This window comes from Sinocyclocheilus grahami, unplaced genomic scaffold (genome assembly GCF_001515645.1).
Source record: "Sinocyclocheilus grahami isolate Dianchi unplaced genomic scaffold, SAMN03320097.WGS_v1.1 scaffold397.1, whole genome shotgun sequence".
NCBI classification, from domain to species: Eukaryota; Metazoa; Chordata; class Actinopteri; order Cypriniformes; family Cyprinidae; genus Sinocyclocheilus; species Sinocyclocheilus grahami.
The window spans coordinates 488,024-498,255 of record NW_015505576.1 but is presented as its reverse complement, the minus strand read 5'-3'; positions in this window follow the sequence as shown (position 1 = coordinate 498,255).

Genomic DNA, 10,232 nt, shown 5'->3' with positions numbered 1-10,232 from the left:
AACTTTGCAGGACAGTCGATCGCCAGGAGCAGGGTTGGGCACCCCTGATCTAGAGTAACATGACACACGCATTGTGTTACTCTAGATCAGGGGTGGCGAACGTCGGTCCTGGAGAGCCGCAGCCCTGCAGAGTTTTGCTTCAACCCTAATCAAACACACCTGAACGAGCTAATCAAGGTCTGAACAGTTACTAGGAAGCTACAGGCAGGTGAGTTTTAATTAGGGTTGGAGCTGAACTCTGCAGGGCTCTCCAGGACCGGAGTTTTCCACCCCTGCTCTAGATAATGGCAGTAGATGGTAACTCGGGGAAGAAGAATTGTTGAATAAAGTTATTTTTGTTTTTTTGCACACAAAAAGTATCATCATAGCTTCATAAAATTACGGTTGAACCACTGATGTCACATGCACTATTTTGTCAATGTTCTTGGTACCTTTCTACCTTTTTCTATGGAGGGTCAGAAAGCAATCAGATTTCATCAAAAATATCTTAATTTGTGTTCCGAAGATCAACGAAGGTCTTACGGGTTTGCAATGACGTAAGGGGGAGTAATTAATGACATAATTTTTGGGTGAACTATCCCTTTAAGTACCAGATAAGGGTGTCCTGCCATAAAATATTTGTAATACTACTGACTTTGTATTTAGCGTGAATTTAATAAAAACATAGTAAGTTACTATTACTTTTTATTGCACAGAAAGAGAGCAAAGAACTTCAAGCACTCTCAAAAACGTATATTATTATTATTATATTAAATTATAATCACTGAAGATGTTTACACTGTAAAATTAATATTTTACTTACATCTTACGCACATCAGCACTTTTGTTGTTTCTGATGAGAGAATTCGCCAGAGAGCAGAATTCAGTCAGCGAGCGCGCGCACTGAACAAAACAAAGGCGTTTTAGCGATGACTCATCTGAACGCTCAACAGAATCGTGTGTGATTGGTCATAATGCGCAGCGCTGTAAAAAAAACAAAATGAGTCTGACTCTGGCTCAGCGCTAGCCAAAGCGCAAACGCAGGTTTGAATTTGGCAGCTGATGATGTGCCGCACTGAACGTTCTAAACCCACCGCTGTGATCGTATCAAATATAAAAACATCATTCGGCTATTTTTTTGTCTTTTGGAAGCTGCATTCAAAATCCACTTGGCTCAAAAATCTGAAGGACCACGTGCCCCCTCTGTCTGAATGGGCATGACGCCTCTGTCCCCCATGGTTGAAATCGCGTTCTGGCAGGTGCTGTATTTCGGCTGGGCCCCCCTCTGGTCTAGTGCCCGGTAGGCCCGTGCGTTAATCTGTCCCTGCGCCTACTAACGTTATATAGAAGGGAAGCATGCGATTTCAGATGCAGCGCTAGTCTTGATACGATAGAAAACAGGTAACAGCACCTTTAAAGGAATAGCTTGCCAACAACAAAGAAATTCTGCCAACTCAACAAATAGTAATATCCCAACGCAGCAATCGTACTACTCTGACAGTTTCAGTAAATATATTAAATCTACTTTTGTGTTTCATAGAGGTCATGAGTGTAAATTATAACAAAAATGTCATTTTCGACTGAAATAGCCTATCCCTTTAAAACTTGTCAACTGTTTTCAGAGGATGTAGAAGGCCTGAGTTTCTTTTTTCCTGTGAAGTGATCAACAGTATTTATTCCTCCACCTGCCCTCTTTGTTTCTGTAATTCCTCTCAAGGTTTCTTCTGTTCTTTCTCCCATTCGTCCAAATCCTCTTTAGAAAGCAGCATCTTTTGGACACAATGAGAAATAGCGACGTGTCTGACAGCGACACACAGAGTCGGCACGACCGCCAGAAACTGAGAGAGAGACTCCCAGAGCAAACACACTCCTTCCAGGAAATGAACAGAGGCTTTTCTAAAATACCAAAAAAGACACCTGGTCCACTTTTCATTAGTACAATATATTGGCAACTTTTCATCAAAACCGTCAGAACATAGGGTAATTAAAATATTCCAGTATAAGTGTTGAGCGGCATGACGCAGGTGTAACAACACCAGATACTGCTGATAGTTCTTCCTGTGAACGAGAGAGAAAAAGTCACAAACAGACAAATACATGCAGGTGTTACTGTAGGTATCTTACTTTGTACTTATTTATTGATGCCCCGCTTCTGCCTCTAGGTAAAACAATAATAGTAATAATGAGATAGTAAAAATAAATTATAGTCACAATTGTGAGATATAGTCATTTTTTACTTTGATGAATAGATGTAGCCTTCTATTGCTCTATCAGAGTCTGACAAAATATTGGGTTATACGTTCTATTAACATTACTGGAAGAACATTTGTTTGTTAACTTTGAGAGAACCTTGCCAAAACATTAGCCAGCTGGGTCCCGAACTAACAAAAATATGTGTTCTAAGTACGTAAGTTATAAGAGCGTTATTCCTGAAGGTTCTATGAATGTTCAAAACATCCAGTTTTTAAAATATTTTAGAAATGTTTTTTTTCTTGGTTACAGGTGCATCTCAATAAATTAGAATGTCGTGGAAAAGTTCATTTATTTACTGTCAGATTAGCAGTCTTTCCCATGATTGTGTAGCCTAGTGAACCAAACTGAGAGACCATTTTGAAGGCTCAGGAAACCTTTGCAGGTGTTTTGAGTTGATTAGCTGATTGGCATGTCACCATATTCTAATTTGTTGAGATAGTGAATTGGTGGGTTTTTGTTAAATGTGTGTCAAAATTGTTTAAAATTATTTTAAACAATTAAAAGAACCAAAGACTTAAACTACTTCAGTCTGTGTGCATTGAATTTATTTAATACACGAGTTTCACAATTTTAGTTGAATTACTGAAATAAATGAACTTTTCCACGACATTCTAATTTATTGAGATGCACCTGTATGTGAACATTAAGGGAACATTCCATTTTATCATCAACTTACGAAAAGCATTTCAAATCATCTACCCAAAAAAGGTTGGTAAGTGTGACATCCCTTACCAAACTCTTGCTTTTTTGAGTTGATGTTAATGATCTTCACTCGCACCATTAAAGAAAGACACGACGAGGGCGATTTTAGCACAAAACAGTACATTTAATTCAAGTGTTCCCCAGCACAAGTGCACAGGAAAGGAGCCGTAGTGTTCGGCCATCTCTCCTTCCACTGCGTACAGAGAGAATTATGGAAGGATGAACTGCTACTATAACACTCCAAAGACCATCGAAACACAACAGAACTACAGCCACACCAAGAGAGAGAGAGAGGGTGAGGATAAATGTGTTACAGCGGATGAGGAAAAAGTATAAGAGAGAGACCTGTGGACTGATTAGTTGGATGAGGCTGTAGGGCAATAAATATTGAGGCAACGACAATCATATATAAAAAAACATTACAGTCTGATCTTAGCAAGAGTACATGGAGGGAGTCTGTAGAAAGGAATGTTGGGTAATGTAGTTTTGCCATCACTTCCAAGCAGTTACGTAACAGTGTACAGTAATGCTGCCTTCAAGTCCTACTTACGAGTTTGAAAGTCGATGCAAAGTGGTTGGAATAAAATGTATCTCATATTTCGCTTCCTGACAAACACAAGAAGCGTTTCAGCAGAAAATGAAGAGTAGAAGATGTGCATTAGGTGCGTTTTTTTACACTACTGCAGGGAATGATGGGAAATGTAGTCCCCCCCCCCAATAAACTGGCTAATTTAGTATTTTCCGATACGCTAGTTTTCACATCACATGCATACAAACTAAATTATGCGGTCAGCTATCGCAATGAAAACCAAATTATGACCACTTAGATCGATTAACTGACACAAAACCCCAAAATTAAAGAAAATCCAGAATTTCTCAATGGTAAGCGCTCGACTCGTAACTACGATCGTTCCGACGTGACCTGAAGGCAGCATACGAATACAGTATGAATGAATGTTTCTTACTGACAGGCACATACTACAGTAATGTCTAAGCTAAAACACATGAATCTGTACATTTTTATTTGTCTTTTTTACTTTGACATTTTCATCAAGTACAAAGTTAAAATGTCTTTTGTTAATATATTCATAAAAGAGTAAAATAATAGTGCTTTTTCAAGACTACACAACAAAAACAGTCATTGTCAAGACCAAGTCACTTCTCAGCGATATATTTTCATGTAATTCTTTTCTCGTTCATCATTTAAGAATATATTGTATAGCACCTTTTTGAAACAACCTTCTCTTATTCCAGATATTATTCATGAAATAACCTCACGCAAGACCCCGCCTCCTTTAAAGCTGACAAAAGGTTACTGATCGGCTCTTGAGCGGATCACAAGTCAATCATCTTCCCCAATGGGGTTCATAAATAGAAAAGAATTCTCTGGTAATTACATTATTTGGCCACACCCATCACTAGCTCACAGCCCCGCCTTCGACTCCACCCCCTTTATTAACAGCCATGCATATAATCATACACTAGCCAATAATCACGTCAGAATTACTCTAAATGAATTTAAAAACACCCAGCACACAAAATGTAATACATTTCTAAAAAAGAGGCAAACTTATCAATGTACAATTCATTTACCACTGAAGTCTCGACTAATAACAATCAAACCTCACGTTGCGTTACGAGATTCACCAGCCTTGACCAAACAAACAAACAGACTCTAAGGCTACGAGCGGTTCGACCCAGCACAGTGCCACAAAGATCCTGCTAAAGGAGTCCGATTCTACCAAGCCAACCTTAAAAGAGAACATCCTGCATTTTAGATGTTTCCCAGAAGCGAAATGTTCTGCCTCTAAATGATACTGGAGAACAAAATCTGAAATTATAGGGTTAGTGTTAAAAGAAAAATAGTTCACACAAAAATGAAACTTTACTGAAAAATTCCTCACCCTCAGGCTCTCCAAGATATAGATGAGTTTGTTTCTTCATCAGAACAGATTTGGAGAAATTTAGCATTGCATCACTTGCTCACCAATGGATCCTATGCAGTGAATGGGTGCCGTCAGAACGAGTTTAGGGTCAGATTTGTCTTAAAAACTCAGAAGACATCATGCTGGTCATGGAAGTGCATGTTCTTCTGAGAGGTTTCTGGAGAGTGTTTTCATAACATTTTTGGCAACAAAAATCGACAGTCTCTCGGCAAGTAATTTACTTACTGTATTCTGAAATTAGACAAAAATCGCCTGAAATGCGATAATGTATATTGAATCATGTTTGCCCAAAGTGAATTACAATCAAACAACAATCCAATCAAACGTCTAAATAGCAGGATGTTTTCCTTTAAGTTCAGTTTCTTAGCATGAGTTAAAGCAGAAGTTTACTATAACCTGTGGGCCATAAGCATATTTCAGAATCAACTGATATAACAATTCAGATCTGAATCTAAACTGCAAATAAAACCATCTTTCAGGTAATGAGTTGGCTGACCAGCTTTCAACACATCAGTCAAAAGTTTGAAGAAATGAGCAACCCCCAAATAACAAGTAGTCCAATGTGCTAGCTTGGTTAGAGAGAAACCAAAAACGTTTTCTTTCACGGTTGAAATGTGATCTGTATAAACTCGTCTCTCCAGCGAGGGCCAACTGAATTAGCAAATTCGTACAAAAATCCTCGATTTTTGAAGCACACCTCTGTGAGCACCAGAGTCCTGTTTATTTCAGATGTGAAACAGGATTATCAAACAGCACACATAGTAGAGTTTTACAGTAATCCAGTTCGCACGCAATCCAAGTGTGAACTCTCCAATTGCACCACAAGAGGACTCTGGATTCTGGGAGCACCATGTGACCAGCGTTTATGGCATCACACAGATGGGCCACTTTCCCAGAATCCCGAGCAAAGGAGCACTGAATATGCCAAGACTGTCAAAAATCATGAATGGCAGCAACACAATACTAGTCAGCCTGTAGATTAGCACGTAGGCTGATTCGTATGCAGTTCAGCATGAGAGAGAACAGCCATGTTCACATCGCAAGAGCCTGATTCAGAATCTGATTTTTTTTAAATCAGTTTTGTCAATTTTTATTTTTAACAATAAATCTGCTTATTTTCAAATTACACTTTGAATCTCAGATTTTCAGTGTGGCCACTGACTTTAAGACAGCACAGTTTTTCTATAAAGACATTTGAATATATTTCGTTTATTTACATATTTTATGTAAATATTACAATCTCCTCATATAGTAGAATTTAAAATTTATTAAAATTTATGCCAAGGTTAAATCAACCATGCAATTATCCTAAAAGTTTGTGGTCGGTAAGATTTTTCATAAGAAGTCTCTTATGCTCACTAATGCTGCATTTATTTGATCAAAAATACAGTAAAAACTATTTAAAATAGCTGGTTTCTATTTGAATAATATGTTATTTATTTCTGTGATTCACATCTGAATTTTCAGCATTACTCCAGTCGTCAGTGTCACACAAAGAAACATTTCTTACTATTATCAGTGTTGAAAACAGTTGTGCTGCTTCATATTTTCTGAAAAATGTAGTGACATTTTTGACGATTGTTTGATGAATAGAAAGTTCCATTATTTATTAAGACCAGCATTTACTTGTATAAATCTTATGTAACATTATAAATGTCTTCATTGTCACATTTAATCAATTTAATTCATCCTTGCTGATTAAACATATTAATCTTTCAACAACAACAAAAAAAATCTTATTGACCCCAAACTTTTGACCAGTAGTGAATGTTAACAATTGCATGAACCACATTGCATGTCTTCCGTGATTAATTTCCACATATGAAAATGTCTCAAATGGAAGATGATAACATGATTTTTCCTCAAAATCATCAAATCTGGGCCAAAAATGACAACTGCGGTGTGAACGTAGCCGAGCTGAACCTGAAGCAGAACGCAAGCCAGGAGAGAGTGAGAGAGAGAACAAAGCACCATGAAGCTGCACCATTGAATTTCTGCACCAACAGTAGAAACACATGCAGGGGCTAAAAACAACACAACATCCCTGCTACCTGACTGAACACAGACAAACCCAAAATACAGTAATAGTGGTGGTATCTGGACTGAAATGTTGAGCAAAAATCTGGCAGAATCGGATGCAAGTAATTCCATTTCTACATGAAGAAGGTCGGTGTGTGTTGCTGGCGGAATTTTGCCTCAGAGACGACAGCAAACAACATGATCTTATAAAGAAAAGAAACTGCTCTCACAAAGGAGTAGTTCACCCAAAAATGAAACCTACGTCAAGACTTATTCACCCTCATCAAAGTAATACTACAGTGACCAAAGACTCGTCGTGTTTTGTTTAAGTTTGGAAGGCTGATTTGCAGATCACACTCTTTAAGGGTTGTCCACATATTATAAGCAATATTAAGCGTCTTTGTACTCATAAAGTGATCCAGGTTGTAGAGTAAATGAAGTAGGCAGGTGCATGTCACAGTATTTTGGTATATGGCTTATTTACAAGATTTACAAGCATTTTGTATTTAAGCTCATTACGGGCTTGTTGTCATTTGCTGTTTTTTTCTAGCAAGATCTGGCAACACTAATGAGTCAAACCGTACCTCGTTCACTGTGATTTCTTGCATTGCACATAAAAAAAAGACACAACTCTAACACAGGTTTAAATACTTCATGAACAACTAGTTGTTGAGTTTGGTTCGGTACCAGTGTTGCCAACGATGAAAGGAAAACCGCAGAAAAAAATGGGCTGGCTTTGTTTCACAGACCTGGCAACCCTGTTCCATGCACACTACATAGAATTTTCATAAATGAGGTTGAATTTGGTTGTAAAACGCGGTTGTTGTAAATTATTTAACGGTGTATGTAGAGAACAGGATTAAGCATTCAAATGTGAACTGACAACTGAATTTAGCTGCAGTGTGTATGTGGCCGGAAAGTCAGGTTAGGAATGACACGAGGGTAAGTAAATGATGACAGAATTGAAATTTTTGGGTGAACTGTCCTTTTAAGGTGTATGAGTGTGTAACACAGCTCTCAGTTTGTGTGTGTGTGTGTAATGGGACACAGCTCTCTCATATGTGCCCTATAGGCTCCAGCAGAAAGGCATCATATGGGACTGTGTGCTGCGTTTGTATTGCTGAGAGAGAGAGAGAGAGAGAGAGAGAGAGAGAGAGAGAGAGAGAGAGAGAGCACCATAGTGGAGATAGATTTGTGAGAGGAGTTGTTAACTGCTCTCACAAAGGAGTAGTTCACCCAAAAATGAAACCTACGTCAAGACTTATTCACCCTCATCAAAGTAATACTACAGTGACCAAAGACTCGTCGTGTTTTGTTTAAGTTTGGAAGGCTGATTTGCAGATCACGCTCTTTAAGGGTTGTCCACATATTATAAGCAATATTAAGCGTCTTTGTACTCATAAAGTGATCCAGGTTGTAGAGTAAATGAAGTAGGCAGGTGCATGTCACAGTATTTTGGTATATGGCTTATTTACAAGATTTACAAGCATTTTGTATTTAAGCTCATTACGGGCTTGTTGTCATTTGCTGTTTTTTTCTAGCAAGATCTGGCAACACTAATGAGTCAAACCGTACCTCGTTCACTGTGATTTCTTGCATTGCACATAAAAAAAAGACACAACTCTAACACAGGTTTAAATACTTCATGAACAACTAGTTGTTGAGTTTGGTTCGGTACCAGTGTTGCCAACGATGAAAGGAAAACCGCAGAAAAAAATGGGCTGGCTTTGTTTCACAGACCTGGCAACCCTGTTCCATGCACACTACATAGAATTTTCATAAATGAGGTTGAATTTGGTTGTAAAACGCGGTTGTTGTAAATTATTTAACGGTGTATGTAGAGAACAGGATTAAGCATTCAAATGTGAACTGACAACTGAATTTAGCTGCAGTGTGTATGTGGCCGGAAAGTCAGGTTAGGAATGACACGAGGGTAAGTAAATGATGACAGAATTGAAATTTTTGGGTGAACTGTCCTTTTAAGGTGTATGAGTGTGTAACACAGCTCTCAGTTTGTGTGTGTGTGTGTGTAATGGGACACAGCTCTCTCATATGTGCCCTATAGGCTCCAGCAGAAAGGCATCATATGGGACTGTGTGCTGCGTTTGTATTGCTGAGAGAGAGAGAGAGAGAGAGAGAGAGAGAGAGAGAGAGAGAGAGCACCATAGTGGAGTTAGTTATGAGTGAGTAGTTGTTGTAGTTTAGTAGTACCGTATTAAGAGCACAACCTGTAAACAGTGTATTGTTGATTCTTCAAGCCCATCTTCTCTCTCACTGGAAATGTGTGTTTATGTGTGAAAATGATGTTTGTGTAGACGTTACAGACACGTATACTAACCAGGCACAACATGACAAAGCAGTAAGTGAAAAATAGCATTTCTTCCAAGTAATTCTGACACTTCATCCTAACTAGATGTGATTTACCTGATTTCTATTTGTGTAATAGTAGAAATAATGGGTAGCACTGCTGAATCAATCTCATGAAAATACGCCCATAGTCAAATTTCATCCAAAGAAAAAAATTAATACATTTTGTTTTTTCTTAGCCCATTTTAGAACCTTTATTTTTTTTTTTGCATTATATATATATTTATATATACATGCCATAATGCAAAAAAAGTATTCTAATTAATTAATGCTAAGAATTTTTTTTTATTTTATATATACATATATATATATTTATATATATATATATATTAATATTTTTTCACATTACAATAATGCCATTTTATTGGGTAAATGCACTTAATTGTCATGAAAACAATGCAAAAAATTATTTTGTTTTACTTTTGATATCAGAGTAAAATATGGCCTAGACATATTTTCTTTGAGATTCTTTCTACATTAAACATCAAACATGATTTGATGATTTTAACTCTTCACCACAGCATTTCGGGTTCATTGAGAACAGAAAAATGACTTGATTCTTGACTGTTTCCATATCATACCTGGTTAGTTCATGGCGTAACATAAGTTTTAGGATCGAGGGATGGGATTCGCCTGCTTCGGAGTATTTAAACAGCGTCTGCTTCTGTTTCACACCTGTTATCCAGCGCTTTGTGCTCTATATTTTCATGCTCGGTCACACACACATTTAGTCTCTGTCAGTTTTGTGAGAGAGAAAGAGTTGTCACAGTTGGAACATGACAAAAAAATTCTAAAATCTAAAAATCTAAACTCTGAACCCAGTTATGTTTTAAAATAAATATCTGAAGTGTGGCTGTTTAGTGGGTTGAATAATAATATTAGGATAGCACCAGCCGTTCATAGGCCATGAGCAAAAATGAAGAACACAAGAAGGTGGAGCTTATTAGATATGCAGGAAAGGAAGAG